Consider the following 23,308-nt stretch of genomic DNA (forward strand, 5'->3'; position numbering starts at 1 on the left):
TCTGTCCGGAGCGTACTACCATAGCTGGTGGACTCCTATATTCAGAACTTTCTATATTCAGAACTTACCCAACTATGGAACGCCATAGAGATAGGGTTGGAGTTTGTAGCCCTATTTAACTGGTGTCCTTGGTCACCCTTCCTCTTCTCCTCAGGATCCAGAGAATGGCTAGTTTTTTGCTTATGCATTAACCGGTCATTTTCAGCAGTACTCTCTCTTCCGTTCTTTTATAGATCTAAGAGGATGTTCATTGCGCTCTTAGGGTCATTTCATTCTTACCTAGACGACTGCCTAATTGGAGAAAGTCTTATCAGCAGAGTTCTCAGGTCACGCACCGGGTGTTGCATTTCTTACAGTCTCTAGGTTGGGTGGTGATTGTAGCCAGGCCTCTCATTTGATCTCTCATCAGATATCTCTGATTTTCTCTTTGTTTAGTCAAGTTGGCGCACAGTCTTTTGTCTCCTCTGCAAACATCCCAGTTTATATTTTTCTTGGTGACCTTGGGCCTTCGGCCATTTCCTCGCTCTATTCTGCAGAATGCAATTTTACTTTCTAATGCCCAAGAAGGAATTTTCCTTCATCCTATTGCGAATCTCAGGGTCATCAATCGCGCTATTTAAGTGTCATCTAGTTATCTCAAGAACCTTAGTTCTGTCATTGGGATGCTTCGTGCAGTACACTTTTTGGCAGAAGCTTTTTTGTATATATTTTTTTTCTGGGGGACCTCAGCAATTCGTTTTACCTTCGGGTGAATTTTGTTTTCCCTACTGACAAACAAGGCGGAGAGAGCTATGTTGGTCCTTGCCATGGCAATGGGTTATGTCATCCGCCAAGGAGGAGTTAAGAGTATACTCTTGAGTTTGTACTCATTTTTTCTTAGTTGTCACCCTGCATTTAGGTGAATGGACTCTCATTTTTTCAGCCTTACTTCCTCACTGCGACACTTCAGGGCTATCTCTTTTTGCCTTCAGGCTCACGAACATTTCTTGCTTCTTCCGTTCAGCAACAGTCTTGACGGAGACAGGGACAGATGCCAACGTCCAGCAGGGGTTTTTCAGCCTTCTTTATGCGTTTCTTCCATCATCTCACTAGGTGTTTACGCAGAACCAAGGCACCCTTCTACATCCGGACCCCCAGTCACTCAAACTTATGGCGTGGTTCCTGGGTCTGCAACATCTTTGATATTTTCGCAGGAAGTACTTCAAGTTTTAATTGCTTCCAGACAGAAATCTACATTAAAGTCCTATGAATCAAAGTGGCGACGGTTCACTCTGTGGTACTCCTCTCGCCACTTCATTCCACAAACAGTATCCATTTTGCATGTTTTGGAATATCTTCTGCATCTTGCGAAATCTTGTCTGTCTTACTCATCCATTAGAGTTCATTTGGCAGCTCTATCAGTGATGCATGATACTGTTGACAACCGCACGCTTATGCAGCATCCACTGTCAAAGTGGTTTCTTAAAGGAGTCCTGCACCTGTACCTCCCGCTTCGTCCACCAGCTAGGTGAACTAGGTGAACAGACTCTTAAAGTTCTGTTTTCTAGTAGCCATAACTTTTTCTATAAAGTTTTCCTCTTCAAGCAGTGTTTCCCAGTAGCCATTGCAGCAAGTAGATCTGTGTGTGGAATACTTCTATGGTTGGTAACTTCTTTTCGGTCTGCTGTAGTTTAAAGTTTTCACCTTTCCCAATCGGTTTTTTCTTATTGGTTTTGTCCTTCTAGCCAGTAGGCGTAAAAGTTTTTCATTGTTTCTAACCCGCTATATCGCGAAGGATCAAGGAAATGAGAATGTCTATTTCTCTTCTCGCTGAGAGGGCAGTTCCACAGCGTATTACAACATATTCCACAACTTCAGAAGCGGGCTCTATTCTTACTACGGCGATTTTTGGTGCTCTCGGTGCACATTGGTAAGTTGGCAACTTAGTCCTAGTTTCATTTTATTTTGCTCATTGGGACACACTACATGTTAGTTGTCGCCAGGTGGCCTATGCAGCATGAACATTTCTCTGCAGTTTTCATAAGGTCCCTCCCTTCAGATTACTGCTTTGGTACTTCCCATCAGTCCAATCCTGGTCCGGTCCGGAGGGACGCTAAGGAAGGAGAAATTAGATCTTACCTGCTAATTTGCTTTCCTTTAGTCCCTCCGGACCGGACCAGGCCCCTCCCATGTTCTCTCTACTCTTTAGCTTCTTTTATTAAGTAGGAAGTGTATTCAGTAGGAAGTGTATTCATTCCTTTACGATTCGTGGAACAATACTATATATATACAGAACTTTACGTGGTCTATACCACTTCTCTGGTGGTTGCTGGTGAGCTCAATTGCTGGAATCTATCTATAAAACCTTAAATACGCCATACCACTTCTCTGGTGAGAGTTGTGGCTGAGCTCAGTTGCTGGAATATCTATAAAACCTTAAATATGATTTACCACTTTTCTGGTGAGAGTTGCTGGTAAGCTCAGTTGATGGAATATATATAAAATCTTAAGTGGGCCATACCACTTCTCTGGTGAGAGTTGCTGGTGAGCTATAAGACAAGTGAGCCATACCACTTCTCTGGTGAGAGTTGCGGGTGAGCTACATTATATGTGAGCCATACCACTTCTCTGGGAAGAGTTGCTGGTGAGCTATATTACATGTGAGCCATATCGCTTCTCTGGTGAGAGTTGCTGGTGAGCTATAGTACAAGTGAGCCATACCACTTCTCTAGTGAGAGTTGCTGGTGAGCTGTAATACATATCGGGCCATACCACTTCTCTGGTGAGAGTTGCTGGTGAGCTCTGATACTTGGCATTGCCGAGTGCTTTGTGGCTGCTAGGATTCCATACGGCACAGAAGGTCTTTCTTTCTTTCCTGCTTTGTTATTCAAATACTGAGGCTAAGGTCACATGGCCAGGGCTCCTATTGGCTCTCTAGAGTCAGAGTTTTTTCTCAGTCTCCACCTGCTGGTAGGCGAGCACAACCCATCAGTCCAATCCTGGTCCGGTCCGGAGGGACTAAAGGAAAGCAAATTAGCAGGTAAGATCTAATTTCTCCTTTTCAGGGCCAACTGTCTAGATTCTTCCAAAGAACTCAGGCCTTTCGAGGAGGTCGTCGGGGAGGTCAAGAGACAAGGGGGGGTTCCTTTTCCTCCTCTTCCCGTTCTCAACAATAAAGGTGTGCGGGCCCAGCCTCTAATACATGTGAGCGCTCGGTTGGCACAATTTCAAGAGAGGTGGGCCCAGATTACTTCAGATCAGTGGGTATTGGAGGTTATTCGAGACGGGTACGCATTAGAATTTGCTCACCCTTTATCAGATGCTTTCCTGCAATCCCCTCGTTGGTCTCTCGTCAAGGCCGGAGCGGTCTGAGTTACTCTTCGCAGGCTTCTGGAACTTCGAGCGATTTGTCCAGTGCCTTCGGTGGAGAGGAGTCAGGGCCGTTACTCCATTTATTTTCTGGTGCCCAAGAAAGAGGGGTCTTTCCGTCCGATTTTAGATCTCAAGGCGGTCAATTGAGCTCTCAAAGTGCCCTCTTTCCGGATGGAGACTCTTCGGTCCGTCATTGTTGCAGTGCGATCTGAGGAGTTTCTGACTGCTCTAGATCTTACAGAAGCCTATTTTCACATTCCAATTCGTCCTGCACATCAGCGGTTTCTTCGTTTTGCAGTCCTAGGCCATCAGTTTCGGGCCCTTCCCTTCGGACTGGCGACCGCTCCCAGTACGTTTACCAAGGTCATGGTAGTTGTAGTGGCGGCTCTCAGAACAGAAGGTATTTTAGTACATCCTTATTTGGACGATTGGTTGATTCGGGCAAAGTCTTTCCACGAAAGTGTTCAGGTGACGGCTCAGGTAGTCGACTTCTTACAGTCCCTAGGTTGGGTAGTCAGTGTGCAAAAGAGTCGTCTTCAGCCTTCTCAGTCCTTAGAGTATCTGGGAGTCCTCTTCGGCATGAAGCTGGGTCGTGTGTTTCTTCCACCGGCTCGGGTGCTCAAATTGCAGGCTCGGATTCGAATCTTCCTACAGACGTCCAGTCCGTCGGCAAGGGACTATCTTCAGATTCTGGGTTTAATGGTGGCAGCAATAAAGACGGTGCCCTGGGCCAGAGCTTATATGAGGCCTTTGCAGAGGTCGCTTCTCTCGAGGTGGTCGTCCCAGACTGGTTCACTTCATCACAAGCTGCCACTTTCATTGCAGGTGAGGACCAGTCTGCGATGGTGGCTTCGGGAGGCCAATTTAACCAAAGGTATGCCTCTGGATCAGCCCAGTTGGATTGTGGTAAGGACGGATGCCAGTCTTCAAGGCTGGGGTGCTCACTGTCAGGGGCAGGTTGCTCAGGGTCTCTGGTCTCATCTAGAGACGATGTGTTCAATCAACCTGTTGGAAACCAGGGCCCATCCGTCTGGCGCTTCAGAGGTTTCTTCCTGCTCTATGGAGCTGGCAGCGGGCGCCATCTTGGAAGTGCCGCATGGCTCAACCTGCGCGGTTGCGGAGGAGTCAGAGCAGAGGGGCGCCTCGGGCCGAGGCTACCAGAGGAGCTCTGTTCCCCGTGGCTCCTAATTCGGAGACGGGAGGTCAGGGCAAGTTTTTCTGCCCCGAGTTTGTGCTTATTTTACATAAAGCCTTCATGCTGAAAAGAGCTGTGCCGCAGGTGTCTGACACTGCGTTGCTACCTGGTCCCCCTCCAACTGATGATGGCCCAGTGCTGATATCAGACATGGATGGCCCTGAGCGTTGGATGCACACTAAGCATAGACAGGCAAATTCCCCGTCGGAGAGTGGGGTCCCCCCCCCCGGTGGTCGGTCTGTGGGGACTCTGAGGGATCTGGCAGGCCTTCGTGGTCTGAGGAGCCAGAGGAAGGTGCCGGTTTGCCACTGGATCTGGATGATCCCACTGCGGTTTGGATTTTCCACCGCGATGAGCTGCCAGCACTTATCTCTGATGCCTTACAGGCCCTCTCTATTGATGACCCTGTTCAAGGCGAGGCCTCCTCTGGTACTCCGAGGATGGCGAATACTAAGATGCCTACTCGTGCCTTTCCTTTGCATGACTCCATCCAAGAGCTTATTTCTGCTCAATGGGCTGACCCTGAGGGGCCCTTGAAAGTGCCAGGGCGATGGGGCATCTTTACCCTCTGAGTGAGGAGCACTTGGCCCGTTTTGGGATGCCTAAAGTGGATGCCTTAGTCATGGCAGTGACAAGAAAGACCACCCTCCCAGTAGAGGAGGACATGCAGGAGCTGGAATCAGCGCTAAAACGGTCCTTTGAGATTTCGGGCCTAGCCTTAAGGGGGTCTGTTTGCAGTTCTTATGCTGCTCTAACCTGCCTCTCTTGGTTACAACAGGCAGTGTAACAGCCCGTGGATGGTGCGGAGTCCCTCGCTGAGGTTGCACCGCGCATGGAGTCGGCCTTGTCATTTTTAGCTGACGCCCTCTATGATCTGGTCAGAGCTTCGGCTAAACAGATGTCTGTGGCGGTGTCCGCTCGCTGCCTTCTATGGCTACAGCATTGGGCGGCTGACATGGCCTCTAAGCAAAGGCTGGCGAAGTTGCCCTTTTGGGGCCTTCTGTTATGGAGAGGAGTTGGAGAAGATTGTTAAAGACCTGGGGGATGCTAACCCCAGCGGTTACCTGAGGATAGGCCACGGCCTTCTTCCAAGGGTCAGTAGGTTCCCTCCTCCTCCAGACCTTGCTTCCGTGAAGCTAGAAGGTATCGCCTGGGGCGCTCTGCTGGGTTTACTCAACGTGCCCGCTTTCAGCAGAGGAACTCCTTTCGCTCGGACAAACTCTCCGCAGCGGCAGGCTCAAGGCCAGGAGTTCAGGGCCGTCCTCCATAATGATGGGACGCCGGTCCACTCCTCCTTTGCAGCTGTATGAGGACGCCTTTCCCTCTTTCTCGAGGAGTGGACCAAGAATACCTCAGATCAGTGGGTCCTGGACCTGATCAGAGAAGGTTACCGATTAGATTTCGGTGCCCTGGTGAGAGATATGTTTGTGGAGTCCCGATGCGGCACTGCCGTCAAACGGGCGGCAGTAAAGGAGACCTTACAAGTCTTGTTGCACCTTCGAGCGGTGATACCTGTGCCTCCCGCCAAACACGGCTGCGGTCGTTACTCCATTTATTCTGTGGTGCCGCGAAAAGGCGGGTCTTTTGGCCCATTCTCGACTTAAAGAAAGTCAACGAGTCACTAAGAGTGCAGCATTTTCACATGGAAACCCTGTGCTCCGTCATTGCGGCGGTACAGCCAGGATATTTCCTCATGTCTCTGGACCTAAAAGAAGCTTACTTGCACATTCCTATATGGTCCCCGCACCAACGGTTCCTCCGTTTTGTGGTGCTGGGAAAACATTTCCAGTTTCGGGCCTTGCCTTTTGGCCTCGCCACAGATCCCCGAACCTTTTCCAAGGTAATGGTGGTAGTAGCTGCCTTTCTCAGGCGAGAGGGTATCCGGGTTCACCTGTACCTCGACAACTGGCTCATCAGAGCGGACTCTGCAGAAGAGAGTCGTCATGTAATAGCCATAGTGGTCTCAGTACTGCAATCTCTGGGCTGGGTTGTCAATATTCCCGACCTAAGGCGGTGCAAACTTCAAAATCAGGTCTGTCTGCTCCTGAGGATGCCTCGCCCGCGAGCTTGGGACTTTGTCCAGCTGTTGGGGTCGATGATGGCCACCTTGGAAGTGGTGCCATGGGTGAGAGCGCACATGAGACCTCTGCAGATTGCCCTGCTTTAACGATGGTCTCCTATGTCCCAGGATTATCAACACAGACTCACGTGGCTCCCTGCGGCCCGACACAGTATGGAGTGGTGGCTCTCAGACAGCATGCTGCGGCGAGGAATGCCGCTAGCGCTTCCCGATTGGTGCCTGGTGGTAGCGGATGCCAGCCTGAGGGGCTGGGGAGCACATTGCCAGGGAAGCTATGCCCAGGGTCTGTGGACACCCGAGGAAACGGGGTGGTCCATCAATCGCTTGGAACTGAGAGCGATATTCCAGGCTCTTCTGGCCTTTCACAAGACTCTGGAGGGACTGGATGTCAGAGTTCTGTCGGACAACACGACAGCAGTGGCCTACATAAATCAACAAGGCGGCACTCAGTGTCAAGCACGGGCCGCAGAGGCCACTCAGATATGCCACTGGGCTGAGCTACATCTGCAGCTCCTGTCAGCAGCTCACATAGCAGGTCAGAGCAACGTGCAAGCCGATTTTCTAAGGAGGTATCAAATCGACCCTGCGGAGTTGGAACTAGCAGACGAAGTGTTCCTTCAGATCTGTGCCAAATGGGGAACGCCTGTAGCGGATCTTATGGCCTCAAGCACAAATTCCAAAGTCCCGTCCCTTTTCAGCAGAGGGAGAGATCCTTGCTCGGTAGGGTTGGATGCCTTGGCTCAACCCTGGCCCCCGGGCCTCCTGTATGTGTTCCTTCCTTGGCCCTTAATAGGGCGGCGACTCCTGCGAATTCGACTGCATCAAGCAGTGGTGATCCTCATTGTCCCAGGCGGCCGTGGTATGCAGACCTCCTGCGGATGCTGGTGGAGGCTCCCCTTCCTTTGCCCCTGGTACCGAACCTGTTGACGCAGGACCCGGTGACCATGGAGGATCCATGCCGTTTTGGTCTTACGGCATGGCTATTGAGAGGGCACAATTGAGAAACAAGGGCTATTCTAACAAGGTCATCTCCACTCTCTTGCAGGCCCGCAAGCATTCCACTTCCGTTGCCTATGCTCGGATCTGGCGCCAGTTTGAGGCTCGCTGTGTTTCTAAAGCGATCACACCCATGCGGGCTTCTGTCTCGCCGATACTTGACTTTTTGCAGGATGGTGTACAAAAAGGCTTTGCCTATAATTCCCTGCGTGTTCAAGTGGCAGCGTTGGCATGTTTTCGGGGGGAAGGTCTCGGGCCTCTCCCTGGCTGCGCATCCGGACATTGCACGGTTTCTTAGAGGGGTGCTTCGGCTCCAGCCTCCCATGCGGGCCCCTTGTCCGGCTTGGAACTTGGAGCTAGTATTAAAGGCTCTTCAGTGTTTGCCCTTCGAGCCGCTGAGGCGAGCTTCGGAGAAGAATGTGACTCTAAAAACAGTCTTTTTGGTGGCCATTACATCTGCGAGATGGGTGTCTGAGCTCCAGGCGCTGTCTTGTCGAGACCCATTTCTGCAATTCTCAGAGTCCGGAGTTACGGTACTTACAGTGCCTTCCTTCCTGCCTAAGATGGTTTCAGCGTTTCACCTAAACCAGCCTATTTATATGCCCTCCTTTTCTAGGGAGGAGTTTCCAGAATCTTTTGGACAGTTGCACCTTCTGGATGTGCACAGTGCTCTGTTGCAGTATCTGCGGATGTCAAATGCTTTCAGGACCTCTGATCACCTTTTTGTATTGTTGTCAGGTCCTCACAGAGGGTCTCCAGCGTCTAAAGCCACTATAGCCCATTGGCTTAAGGAAGGCATTTTTTCTGCGTATCTGCTATCTGGCAGGCCTTCGCCTGATGCCTTTAAGGCACATTCCACAAGAGCGATTTCTTCCTCTTGGGCTGAGACGGGAGCACTCTCTCTTCAAGAGATATGTAGTGCAGCTACTTGGGCTTCTAAGCTTTCTTTTGCCCGTCATTACAGGCTGGATGTGGCTGCCAGGAGGGACGCGCTTTTTGGAGCACAAGTGCTTGCACGTGGTGTGACTTGTTCCCGCCCTATCTAGGGATTTCTTTGATACATCCCATTCGTAATGGATTCATCTGCTGCTGATGACAAGGAAGGGAAAATTAGGTTCTTACCTTGGTATTTTTCTTTCCTTTAGTCACAGCAGATGAATCCATGATCCCTCCCTGATTGACTCTGTTTTGTGTTCAGTTTTTCCTGCAGACATGTTCCTTCATTGGGAGAAGTTGGAAAACAGTCTTCAGGATTTCTGTTCTACTATAGGAGGTTGAGTTCGTCCCTCCTTTGTGTTATTGCTCCTGTTCTGGGGTGTTCGTTCGCTGTGAGGAAAGTTCATGTTATGCTACTTTGCGGTTTAACACTGCTTTGGAAGCTTCAAAATACTGAGAAGCAGATGGAGCTTTCCGTCCTAGAGGCATGGTTTTCAGTGTTCTCTATCTCCCCCTGCTGGTAGGTGGACACACCCCATTTGTAATGGATTCATCTGCTGTGACTAAAGGAAAGAAAATTACCAAGGTAAGAACCTAATTTTCCCTTATTCTCAATGGAGAAGGGTAGTTAGTGGGGTTCCCCAGGACTCTGTGCTGGGACCGCTGCTTTTTAACATATTTATAAATGACCTAGAGATGGGAGTAACTAGTGAGGTAATTAAATTTGCTGATGACAAAGTTATTCAAAGTCGTTAAGTTGCGGGAGGATTGTGAAAAATTACAAGAGGACCTTACGAGACTGGGCGTCTAAATGGCAGATGACGTTTAATGTGAGCAAGTGCAAAGTGGTGCATGTGGGAAAGAGGAACCCAAATTATAGCTATGTCATGCAAGGTTCCCGAATTATAGCTATGTCATGCAAGGTTCCACGTTAGGAGTCACGGACCAAGAAAGGGATCTAGGTGTCGTCGTTGATGATACGTTGAAACCATCTGCTCAGTGTGCTGCTGCGGTTAAGAAAGCAAATAGAATGTTAGGTATTATTAGGAAAGGAATGGAAAACAAAAATGAGGATGTTATAATGCCTTTGTATCGCTCCATGGTGCGACTGCACCTCGAATATTGTGTTCAGTTCTGGTCGCCGTATCTCAGAAAAGATATAGTGGAATTAGAAAAGGTGCAGAGAAGGGCGACGAAAATGATAAAGGGGATGGGACGACTTCCCTATGAGGAAAGGCTAAAGCAGTTAGGGCTCTTCAGCTTGGAGAAAAGGCGGCTGAGGGGAGATATGATAGAGATCTATAAAATAATGAGTGGAGTTGAACGGGTAGATGTGAAGCGTCTGTTCACACTTTCCAAAAATACTAGGACTAGGGGGCATGCGATGAAGCTACAATATAGTAAATTTAAAACGAATCGGAGAAAATGTTTCTTCACTCAACGTGTAATTAAACTCTGGAATTAGTTGCCAGAGAATGTGGTAAAGGCGGTTAGCTTAGCGGAGTTTAAAAAAGGTTTGGGTGGCTTCCTGAAGGAAAAGTCTATAGACCGTTATTAAATGGGGAAAATCCACTATTTCTGGGATAAGCAGTATAAAATGTTTTGTACTTTTTGGGATCTTGCCAGGTATTTGTGATCTGGATTGGCCACTGTTGAAAACAGGATGCTGGGCTTGATGGACCTTTGGTCTTTCCCAGTATGGCAATACTTATGTACTTATGAAAAAGGAACTGCAAGGGACTCCCCTGCTCCCTGTACATCGCTTCCCTCCATTGGAGCCTATCCCACAGAAGCGCGCTGCGCCTCTTGTCTATCAACCGCCACGTGCGGAGCGGGTCATACCTGAGAGGAAAAAATGGCGCCCACCAACGCGCGCTACACTAACTGCCCCAAGGAAACTGCCGAAACTATCCCCTGTGCTTCTGACTCACTGGACGCCTGAGGGGAACCCCCGTCGCGCTGAACACCCCGCTGCGGGCTGACGGTGGCAGGACTCACGCTCCCCCGATGCTGCTCTCCGGCCCCAACACCGGAAGCAGCGCTTAGCCGCCTCAGAAGGCAGTGACGTGCTCCACAAACGCCTGCCCCAAAACTGACTAGGCAGAACATCTAGTTCCTCCGTATGATTAAACAAAAACAAAGTCTCTTACTTTTTTTTTTTTATTTTAGTCAGGAGAGAAAGGAAACATCCAATCAGGCCAACAGCCCCGGGCGACAGAGGAAATGTAGAGGGAGACCGGGAGGGACCTGACACCACCAGGTGTACACCAGAAGCTGCAAACAGCCATTCAACCCCTATCTGTGCTAAATTAGACCAAAAGGACACTAGTAGCCAGATCAAACCAGAGCTGCACAGGTCCACATATAGCAAACCTTGGAGGTTCTCTCTATCTCCACCTGCTGGTAGAGGGACACAACCCACAAGTCTCTGGATTGATCTGTGGCACGCCATGGAAAGTTATTTAAATGCTGCTGCCAGATTTAAATAAATCTGATAACTGGCAGTTTTCAGAATCGATACCAAGGAAACAGACTTTGCTCTAAAAATCCTCTCTCGCTGAGCCTCTCTGGAAACCTGTGTTCTCTTCTTCATGCGAACACAGAGAACATAGTGGGGCTATGCTTTTGCCCAAGACACTGTAAACACCAAGAAGTCTTTCCTAGATATTGTCCGATTGCACCGGGTACAGCGCTTGAAGCCACTGGAAACCTTTGTGGATATGGAAGGAAAAAATTCCTTCACTAAATTAAACGAAGCAATGGTGCCTGAAAAAGGGACAAAAACACAGCAAAAAAGAAAAGCAAAGTGTAGTGTATCTAGATTTACTGTATTGGAACCGGTGCTATTTAACATATCTATATATATAAAAGGCAAGACCAACGTTCTGAAGCCTCCAGCCGGAAGTGTGAAGCGCCAAAGAGATCCGGTTTTCCCATGAGTGAAGGAAAACAGCACAGCACGAAATCCCTCTCTCTGTAACAGTGAAGGACTCAGAGGGGGAGGGGAGAGAGATGCCCTCACTCTCTCTGTAACACAGAACAGCAGGAAACTTAACACTGAAGGACTGGACTCCAAGGGGGGAGGGGGAGGGAGAGAGGGCAGAGGGCAGGGACACACACTCCCACATGCACACTCTGAAGAAAACCTTGCTAGCCCCCGTTTCATTTGCATCAGAAACGGGGCTTTTTTACTAGTTTGTAAATACTTAACATATTTAACATATTTGTAAATACCAAGTAACAACGAACGAGGACAGATCACTACCATGGATACCTGAATGTGGAGTCCCCCAGGGATCCCCTCTCTCACCAACATTATTCAACCTAATGATGATACCGCTAGCCAAGCTACTAGCCAATCAAAGCCTCAACCCCTACATTTATGCAGATGACGTCACAATTTACATTCCATTCAAACATGATGTAAGTGAAATCACCAACGAGATCACCCAAAGCCTCCAAGTAAAGCACACCTGGGCAGATGCATTTCAACTAAAACTTAACGCAGAAAAAAAACACAATGCCTTGTACTCACCTCACAACATAACACTAAAAACTTCAACACCATAACCACGCCATACTGTTCCCTTCCGGTCTCACAAAATCTGAAAATTCTTCGAGTCACCATTGTTCGAAACCTCACTCTCGACACCCACGTGAAAAACACGACCAAAAAGATGTTCTTCACCATGTGGAAACTTAAAAGAGTAAAACCTTTCTTCTCGAGCTACATCTTCCGTACCCTGGTACAGTCAATGGTAATAAGTCATCTGGATTATTGCAATGCACTGTACGCCGGGTGCAGACAATCAAAAAACTGCCCAGAATACAGCCGCCAGACTCATATTTGGAAAACCTAAATATGAAAGTGCAAAACCACTAAGAGAGAAACTTCACTGGCTTCCACTGAAGGAACGCATTGCGTTCAAGATCTGCACAATTGTACACAAAATCATTCATGCAGTTGCCCCAAACTACATGCTAAACCTCGTGGACCTACCGCTCAAAAACGCCAGAAGACCATCTCGCAAATTTCTTAACCTGCACTACCCCAGCTGCAAAGGACTGAAGTACAAACTGATGCATGCCACTACCTTCTCGTACATGAGCACGCAGTTATGGAATGCATTACCCACAGACTTGAAAGCAATCAACGAAACAACTATCTTTCGAAAATTGCTGAAAACATTCCTGTTCAACAAGGCCTACAATGAGCACCCACAACCTCATTAACTCACCTCACCAACCTTCTCAACTATGAAAGCTTACCTTATACAGCTATCCAATTCACTTCCTCCCTTCTTCCCTCTTCCCTTCTTGATCGCTACACACTACTAACTATATCTGATATCCTGATATGACAATGTCAACAAATCTATGTAAGCCACATTGAGCCTGCAAATAGGTGGGGGAATGTGGGATACAAATGCAATAAAAAATAAATAAATAATAAGGAAATTGGAACAACGAGTGAGCTGATTAAATTTGCAAATGATACAAAACTATTCAAGTATGTTAAAACACATGCGGACTGTGAAATATTGCAGGAAGATCTTAGGAAATGGAAGACTGCATCCAAATGGCAGATGAAATTTAATGTGGACAAATGCAAGGTAATGCACATTGTAAAGAATAATCCAACTCATAGTTACCTGATGCTAAGGTTCAACTTGTGGGTCAGATGCTAAGGTTCAACTTGTGGGTCAGTACTCAAGAAAAAGTTCTAGGTTTCATTGTAGATAATACGCTGAAATCTTCTGCTTGATGTGCGGTGGTGGCCAAAAAAGCAAACTGAATGCTAGGATTTATTAGGAAAAGAATGATGAATAAGACTGAAAATACTATAATGCCTTTGTATCACTCCATGGTGCGACTGCATTCAGTTCTTGTTGCCGTATCTCAAAAAAGATATAGCAGAATTAGAAAAGGTTCAAAGAAGAGCAACCAGAATGATAAAAAGGATGGAACTCCTCTCGTATGAGGAAAAGCTAAAGAGGTTACGGCTCTTCAGCTTGGAAGAGACGGATGAGGAGAGATATGATTGAGGTTTATAAAATCCCGAGTGGTGTAGAACGAGTAGAAGTAAATCAATTTTTTTTTTACTCGTTCCATAAGTACAAGGACTAGGGGACACTTGAGGGAGTTATATGGATATAGTTTTAAAACTAATAGGAAATATTTTTTTCACTCAACAAATAGTTAAGCTCAGGAACTCATTTCCGGAGGATATTGTAACAGTGATTAGTGTATCTGGTTTTAAAAAAGGTTTGGACAAATTCCCGGAGGAAAAGTCCATAGTGTGCTATTGAGACAGACATGGGAAGTAACTGCTTGCCCTTGGAATTATAGTATGGAGTGTTGCCACGATTTGGGTTTCTGCCAGGTACTTGTGACCTGGCTTTGGCCACTGTTTGGAAAACAGGATACTGGGCTAGATGGACCATTGGTCTGACCCAGTATGGCTACTGTTATGTTCTTATGACTCTGTTGCAAAATGATTAATGATCAATGGAGATAAAACTGTTGACTGCTGGTTTTCTGGATCACATACTCCTTCCTTTTCCCCCATTACCCTCTTTGGAGCATAAGTCACCCCATTCGCCAGTTTCCATTATCTTGGGTCATTTGGGACCCCTCTCTCTCTTTTCTTCCTCAAATTTCTCGCTTGTCCAAAATTTTGTTCCTTCTGTTTCGGCAGTTGCGCACTTTGCTTCACCTTTGTGATAACCATTTTCATGTCCTTATTCTCTCACTTTTTACATCTCCTCTTGACTATTGTAATGCTGTTTATGCTGGCCTGCCTCACTCCTCCATGAAAAATCTACAATCCTTTCAGAATGTTGCAGTTAAAATGCTTTGCCATGCCCACCGTTCAGCCTATATCTACCCATTACTAAAATGCTACCACTGGTTGCCCATTGAAAAACGTATTACATACAAGATAGCACTCTTAACTTTCAAGACACTTAGAATAGGTCTTCCAGATTATTTCACACGTCTTACTATCCTGTATTCCCCTACAAAGGTCCTTCGCTCCATTAATGATCATCGCTTTGTCTTTCCTAGCCCCCAATTTTTTTCCGATTTTTTAAAGCAAACCCGAAAGATTTACTTTTTCAGCAGTCTTTTGGGGACCCAGGGTGATGGATTTTCCAGCATGAGAGTATAGCCTGTAGTATCTTTTTTGACTTCACTATCCCTACTGTTTGTGCGAATGAATATCTTTACTATCAAATAATGGCATTCCTTTCCTTTTTCTTATGATTGCAGTTTTGTAAACCACCTTGCTGTGCCTCAGGAGCTAGAGCGATCTAGTAAATCTGAATAAACTATAACTATAAGAATCATGCAGTGCTGTGTTGGCTGAAAGCCCGCTCTACTGGGGCTCAGGCCGCTTCCTGGGCAGAGGCTCGGCTGGTATCCTCTGAGGAGATCTGCAGGGTGGTGGTTTGGTCATCGCTTTATTTGCTAAGCACTACAAATTGGACATGCTGGCCAGTGCCCACTCAGACTTTGGCAGAGCTGTCATTCGGGGGGGCTTTGTCTTCCCTCTGCCCAGTAGATCTGCTTTGGTACATTCCATTGGTTCAGAACAGTGGAGCTGACGCTGAGAAAGGAGAAATTATGTCTTGATTATTTTCTTTTCTTTAGTCGGCAACACTGTTCTGAAGTCCCACCCTTGGAAGACCTTGGCCCGGGATTCTGTGTGTGCTCTCTGTTCTGCCTTTTCAGTGCTTCAAAAGAGAAATTCATTGTTTGGCAGCCATATGTGTTCCTGTGAAATGGCTATATCCTGGTATATGCAGGGTAGCGAGTGCCACTATGTGGTGGTGTGCTTGCTTGATTACCTTGCAGCTGCAGTGGTTTGTTGGTCATAAATGCGTTAGAAGGGGACCTTCTGCTGCTTGTTCAAATGCATAATGCATTGTTCCAGGGAGCACCTCTGCTTATTCTGATGATGTCACTGGCAAAATTCAGTTTTCTGTACCTCCATCTGCTGGTAAGAAGGGATAACACCCATTGGTTTAGAACAGTGTCACTGACAAAAGAAAATTACCAGGTAAGTCATAATTTCTCCTTGTTTCTTTAGGAATATCCAGGTGTAAGCTGATTTTATCACTTGGAAAAGTAGAATCTCTAATTTGTCTGGTTATAATGCCCATATTGAAGCCTTATCAAGTTCCAAGAGGAAAGAAACTAATAAAGTAAACATTTTATATAGTAAATTAAGAGCTACAGAAATATCCAAAAATGAGTTGTCTACTGAAAAAGTGTTCTCTAATTAAGAGATTTCATCATTGAAAAATAAGATTCCAGATGGTGGTGGAAGAGCTTCAGTAGGAAGTTTTTGAACACTCCGTGCATTTTTGAAATATCCGTTCCCAGTGTAGCTTCCATCTTAAGAGAATTCATAGCCCTGAGATTTTTAAATACAACGTATTTTATCAGTCTTCCATTTTCCTTTTCAAAACCAATAACTGGGGGGGCCTAGACAGAATCCTAAGAGGCCTTTGACCAATTACCTGCTCCCTCGACCCCTGCTCATCAAAGATAATGCAGCAGGCAAGCAGGGGTCTCATAGAAGGCAACTCAAAAATTGTGAACTTCTCTCTTTCTAATGGGCAACTACCAACAGCATTAAAAAGAGCAATGGGGAGAGTCATGTGATGCACGGAGTGCATTGACGGTGTCTAGCTGTAGCTCCAAGACCTTACCTCCTGACTATGTAGTTTTAGCAAACTGGTACCCGTTTTTTTTATTTGGTACTGCAGTTGTTTCTTTATATGGACAAGTTTCTGGCCCGGTCTCCCAAGGTGATGGCTCAGAAAGTGGCTAAAAAAGAGAAAAATAGACCTGAGAGCGGCGAATGGCGGGTCTCACATGTTTGGTGCCTGCAGTGTTTACAGAGACACAGCTTTCCTAGCTAATGGAGGCCGTAACAAAAGCGATGGAGCCCCGATGGGAGGTAATTTCATAAAACCACAATGGATTTCAAACTATGTTGGATGGGTTCTCCCTTCGTGCGGGGGACTTAGAAACGAGAGTTTCTGCACTAGAGGATGATACCTGAACATATTGCCCTGACCTTGCTAGTGTTCGGCAACAAATGGAGGACTATTCCACTAAATTAGATGATCTAGAGAACCTCTCAAAGCGGAACAACTTACGTTTAGTTGGGCTACCAGAGAGCAACTTGGAGTGGCTTGCAAAAGAACTTGCGATTTCTGACTCAATGGGCCCCTTAGTTATAGAGCGAGCACACTGCGTGGGCAAGCCTGCTGACAATCGTAATTGGCCTAGAGTGATCATGGTAAAACTTTTAAACTACAGACACAAACTGGAGATCCCCTCCATGGCTTCCGGCTGCGCAGAGAGTCCTTCAAATGGTCAACGCGTCCTAATTTTTCAAGATTTTTCTCCTGCAGTACAGGACGAACGGCGGAAATTCCACCCGATTTGTGTGGCCCTCAGCAACAAAGGAATTAAATTTATGCTTCTATATACGGTAACACTAAAACATTTGCTCCAGGGCCGCTGGCACACCTTTAAATCAGCAACAAAGGCGAAGTCTGCACTTTGGATCTGACATAATGACTTTCTGTTGTTTAAAGGCCAGAAATGGTCTACTGGTAATTTGAGGCTTAGCCTCTAGTGGGAATTTATAATGAATGGGCACAGATGTACCTTAATTCATATTGGGGGTGAGGGTCCCTAGCATTGATTGTGGTTTCTCACATTCCCCTAGATTTCTGAATCTGGGTGAATGATAATAGGTTTTGGGATGGGAGGATGGTGGTGGGTGGTTTGATGATGGAGAGGTCAAAGTATTTATAAAGGTTATGTTGTTTTGAGGAGTTGTAAGGGTGAGTGAGTGGGGTGTATTGTTCAGTTACAGTATGTATTTTTTACTTCACAGGTCATCTAAATGGTTACAGAATATAGTTAGCCGGTGTGCAGACACTGTGGTCAAGGATCCTTAGAATTGGGACATAGATGGGAGAATACCTGGGCAGGGCTGGGGTGTTTTTCCTCTTAATTTATTCCCCTTTAACTTTATGCTTTCATGCCTATACGTCTAGTAACTTGGAACGTAGGGGGAATAACCTCACCAGTGAAACGCTCCAAATTCTTAACTGCTTTGAGGCGTCACCAGACTGATATTGCATGCTTACAGGAAACACGCCTCACAGATTCTGAGCATGTTAAATTGCAGAGGTCATGACTGGATGAGGTTCACTTTGCTTCTTCTCAGGGGCGACGGGGTGGAGTGGCAGTCTTGATCAAAAAAGGCCTCCCTTGTAAAGCATCGCTGTTGCTGCGCAGCTCTCTTGGTAATTATCTCATTTTACATCTCTGGTTATATGGTGAGGAGATCTTGTTGGTGGTTTTATATGGTCCTAAACATCTTGACCCACATTCTTTCAAGTGTTGTTGCAACATTGCCTGCAGTATGGTTCACTTCGCTTGGTGGTCTTGGGAGATTTCAATCTAGTTTCAGATCCTTCGGTAGATTGTTCTAGCCCACTATAAGCAACCCCGGGCAAACACATTCTCTAACTTCTTATGCTGTCTCAATTTGATAGACGCATGGCGAGCTCTACACCCAGGCAAACGTGATTATACTGCTGGGCAGACTTGTACGGTCTGTGCCCTGAAAAAGGCAGGTACAAATCAAGGTAAGGTATACACATATGAGTTTATCTTGTTGGGCAGACTGGATGGACCATGCAGGTCTTTTTCTGCCGTCATCTACTATGTTACTATGTTTCTAAGATCCTGGTTGAACGGTTGGTGCAGTGCCTCCCTAGACTTATAAGCCCCGAACAGGAAGGGTTTGTGCACCAGCGTCATTCTGTGCATAATGTTCGGTGTTGTTTGCAATGGCTCATTGTTTCATATCTGGGACACCATCTCTGATTGTAAGCCTCGACGCTGAGAAAGCCTTTGATAGAGTGGGCTGGGACTATTTATTTTGCACTTTGTCTCGTATGGGATTTAGTGGGTGGTACTTGCAGGCCATAAAATCTTTATACACTCTTCCCTGAGCTAGTCTGTTGGTAAATGGTATTAGGGAGCCAGAGTTTCCTATTACTAGTGGTACCAGGCAGGGATATCCCCTCTCTCTTCTACTCTTCTTGCTTTCTTTGGAACCATTATTGCGCTTGCTGTCTTCACTGAATGGGGTCAGGGGTGTGTCTCTTGCAGGTAATCAGATAAAAACCTTAGCATATGCAGATGGCCTATTGGTGGTATTGTCAGATCCACCTCAGTCCCTTGAGAAATTGATAACATGCTTAAAGCATTATGGCACATTCTCAGGGTTCTTGTAAAATTTGGAGAAGTCAGAGGCGCTGGTTCCCTTACCTAGTGCCAGGGCAGTGTGGCGCGGGATTTTCCCACTTCGTTGGTCCCAAAATTCAGTATCTTGGGTACATATACCATCAGACCTTAGCTCTACTCATTGAACATTCAGCACCTGTTACACGAGACACAGCAGAGGTTACAGTCATGGAAGGCCTTTCCTAAATCCTTGCTAGGACATATAGCTTTATTTAATATGTTTATTGTACCTAAATGGTTGTATGTATTCCAACTTTTTACCTTTGTTTTTGGAAAAGTTAGATGAGAGAAAATTGAATAAATTGTTGCAGGGTTTTTTGTGGAGAGGCAGAAGGGCCTGGCTCCCCGTTTCTACCTTGCACATTCCAGTGGAATATGGAGGCCTAGGCCTGATCAGTATGCGCTACATCACCATAGCGAGTGGAATGCGGCATATTAATGACTGATTCCGTACCAAGAAGGACTATTCTAACACTGGAACTTCCTTTATCCCCCGAAGTTCACTTCAGTGGCCTCTTGCATACGGCAGGGGGCAGGGTCCCGACGATTCTGAAACTTTCCTCCATCATGACCTTGGCGAAAGTGGTTTGGAAATGGATTTGTCGTTTACACCATTTTTCCTCCCGAGTTACACCATTTCTCTCTATCTGTAATAATTCCGCCTTTCCCCCAGGTCAGCTTTATCCCACTTTCCGCAAGTGGCGTGCTCAAGGAATTATGTGGTGACTTCTGATGGACACATTAAAACTTTTAGTAACCTACAGGAGAAGTTTGATATTGTGGGCAAAGATGTTTTTTCTATGAGCAACTGAAACATTATGTAGCCTTGTTCCCTTGGGATTCGCTGGCAGAAGATGTGCAGGAGGAACTTTCCACAGCATTTTCACTGGAGGCGCAGCAAACAGTACCACTCTCCTTTCATCACCGGTACATTCGTGACTCTATTCCTGTACTGGATTATAACCGTTTACTAGCGCAATGGAGGGTCGACCAAGTTTTCTCTGACTGTGTCGCAACTTAAGTCTCTCATCCTTGCCCTGTGGCTCCAATCACCTTCTGCCTTGCATTGGGAATTACAATACAAATTTGTTCTTCGCTTATATATATTTCCCCATGCCGTGCCTTTCATATGGGGCTTTCCCCTTAGGGATCATTTCCAAAATGTGGAGCTGAAGGAGCGACCCTGGGACATATGTTTTGGTCTTGTCCTAGTATTGTTAGCTTTTGGAAGGAATTATTAACACAAGTTTCTAAAATGTAGCGTTCGGGCTGGCACTATGATTCCACACTTTTGTTTGGCCTTCCAAGGTTAGGCCTGCCACCTTTGCCTGGATATAGCTCCTTTGTGACAAAGGCTACTATTGTTGCAAAGCAAGTTATTTTGGCAGATTGCTTATCTAACAAACCTTCAAGTTCCTGGTTTTGTCTTCATTGTTTTGGCTTTCTGCATTTAATAAAAATAATTGTACCATAAAAAGAGCAGTGGTGTCCTTAGCTAAAGAAGATCACCCTTGACCAGGACAAATTTGAAAGTTATCGGACATTCTCCGAGGACAAGCAGGCTGCTTGTTCTCACTGATGGGTGACGTCCGACGGCAGCCCCGGGTCCGGAAATCTTCCTAGCAACAAAGCTTGCTAGAGCCCTCGTACGCATGAGTGGCCATCTTCCCACCCGTCGCGCGAGTATGGCACTTAGTCTCTTTTTTTTCCGCGGTCAGAGTGGCTGTTTTCGGTCGCTCTGCGCCTCAGGAGAGAGCCCTCTTCACCGTTAGCGTATTTTTCACTTTTCTCTTTTCCGCGAGCTTGTTCGCGTTGCTCTTGTTTAAAAAAAAAAAACTCCGCCAAAAGTTCCCTTTAATTTTCTTAGTTTTTGCCGGTAAGTTTCTTTTCGTTTTCATGTGCGGCCATTTTGGCTGCCCGTACGGGGTTTTTCCCCTTTGTGCCTTTCTTTTTGACACCATCGCGACCGACACTCTAGACGAGCGCTTCCGAGCCATTCTTCTGGAGATTCTGGAAGGGCTGCTGCGGCCGTCTGTTCCAGTACCGGGGATGCTTGCGTCACCGGTACTGGTGAGAGATGTGGCGGCTGGCTCCCCACCTGTGGTGAGGTCTTCGATGCCGGTGTCGCTTGCGGCTTCGGCTGCCACCCAAGTTGGTTCCACGTCGTCGTCGATGGAGGGCGCTTCATCGCCGACGGCACGGGAGTCCACTTTTCGACACCATCATCGAGGACATCGCTCCTCGGCGTCGAGACGGGCCCGGCTCCAGACTGCAGTCAGGGAACTTGTGTCTGATTCTGAGGGGGAAGCAGAGGGAGTTTGTCTTTCTCTTCCTTTGTGCGGGAAATGTCTACGGCCATTCCCTTCCCTGTGGTTACTGAAGATGAGCCCAGAGCCAAGATGTTCGAGGTCCTGGACTATCCTTCGCCACCTAAGGAGTCATCTGCTGTTCCCCTACATAATGTCCTTTAGCCCGCCTTCACATGAGATCAGCTCAATGGACCCTAGCTTCCCAGTGGTCTCAGGCTGCTGGGGTTTTAGAGGATGCAATCCAGCTGTCCACAGTGTTTCTCAATTCCCTCTCGGTGGACAGTTCGATCCAATTTGACCTTGGGACGTCCCTTTCAAATTCCTCAGCCGCAAAAGGTGCTGACGACGGATGCGTCCCTTCTGGGGTGTGGCGCCCATGTCGATGGGCTTCACAGGGAGTTTGGTCCCTCCAGGAAACTGGTCTTCAGATCAATCTCCTGGAGTTGCGAGCGGTCTGGAACGCGCTAAAGGCTTTCAGAGATCGGCTGTCCAATCAAATTATTCAAATTCAGACAGACAATCAGATTGCCATGTACTATATCAACAAGCAGGGGGGCACCGGATCTTGCCCCCTGTGTCAGGAGGCCATCCAGATGTGGCTTTGGGCTCGCCGGCACAGCATGCTTCTCCAAGCCACTTATCTGGCAGGCATAAACAGTCTGGCCGACAGGTTGAGCAGGATAATGCAACCTCACAAGTGGTCTCTCAACTCGAGAGTGGTACGTCAGATCTTCCAAGCGTGGGGCACCCCCTTGGTGGATCTCTTTGCCACTTGAATCAATCGCAAGGTCCCTCAGTTCTGTTCCAGACTTCAGGCCCCCACGGCAGGCTAGCGTCGGATGCGTTTCTCCTCCATTGTGGGAAGGGCCTCCTGTATGCATATCCTCCCATACCTTTGGTGGAGAAGACTTTGCTGAAACTCAAGCAGGATCGCAGAACCATGATTCTGATCACTCCCTTCTGGCTGCATCAGATTTTGTTCCCTCTTCTCCTGGAGTTGTCCTCTGAGGAACTGTGGAGATTGGAGTGTTTTCCAACCCTCATTACTCAGAACGAGGGGACGCTTCTGCATCTCAACCTGTCCCTGGCCCTCACAGCCTGGATGTTGAAAGCGTAGACTTCGCCTCCTTGGGTCTTGCTGAGGGTGTCTGCCGAGTCCTGCTTGCTTCCAGGAAAGATTCCACTAAAAAGAGTTACTCTTTCAAATGGAGGAGGTTTGCCATCTGGTGTGATAGCAGGGCCTTAGATCCTCGTTCTTGGCCTACGCAGACCCTTCTTGAATACCTTCTACACTTATCAGAGTCTGGTCTTAAAACCAACTCAGTAAGGGTTCATCTTAGTGCAATTAGTGCTTATTATTACCGTGTGGAAGGTAAGCCTGTCTCTGGACAGCCTTTAGTTGTTCGATTCATGAGAGGTTTGCTTTTGTCAAAGCCCCCAGTCAAACCTCCACCAGTGTCATGGGATCTCAACGTCGTTCTCACCCAGCTGGTGAAGCCTCCTTTTGAGCCTCTGAATTCCTGCCATCTAAAGTACTTGACCTGGAAGGTCATTTTCTTGGTGGCTGTTACTTCAGCTCGTAGAGTCAGTGAGCTACAAGCCTTGGTAGCCCTTGCTCCATATACTAAATGTCATCACAACAGAGTAGTCCTCCACACTCACCCTAAGTTCTTACCGAAGGTGATGTCAGAGTTCCATCTGAACCAGTCAATTGTCTTGCCAACATTTTTTCCCTGGCCTCATACCCGCCCTGCTGAGCGTCAGTTGCATACATTGGACTGCAAAAGAGCATTGGCCTTCTATGTGTAGCGGACAAGCCCCTTCAGGCAGTCCGCCCAAATGTTTGTTTCTTTTGATCCCAACAGAAGGGGAGTGGCGGTCGGGAAACGCACCATCTCCAATTGGCTAGCAGATTGCATTTCCTTCACTTACGCCCAAGCTGGGCTGACTCTTGAGGGTCATGTCACGGCTCATAGTGTTAGAGCCATGGCAACGTCAGTGGCCCACTTGAAGTCAGCCACTATAGATGAGATTTGCAAGGCTGCGACATGGTCTTCAGTCCACACATTCACATCTCATTACTGCCTTCAGCAGGATACC

At 47.1% G+C, this 23,308-nt stretch overlaps 1 protein-coding gene across 3 annotated transcripts in view; it reads left to right on the forward strand.

The window, feature by feature from the left end:
* The window catches only part of MAPK6 (mitogen-activated protein kinase 6), a 148,145-nt gene that overhangs the window by 96,245 nt on the left and 28,592 nt on the right, over window positions 1–23,308 (forward strand). The gene's annotated exons all lie outside the window — the stretch shown is intronic.

This window comes from Microcaecilia unicolor, chromosome 1 (assembly GCF_901765095.1).
Source record: "Microcaecilia unicolor chromosome 1, aMicUni1.1, whole genome shotgun sequence".
In the NCBI taxonomy this organism is placed as follows: domain Eukaryota; kingdom Metazoa; phylum Chordata; class Amphibia; order Gymnophiona; family Siphonopidae; genus Microcaecilia; species Microcaecilia unicolor.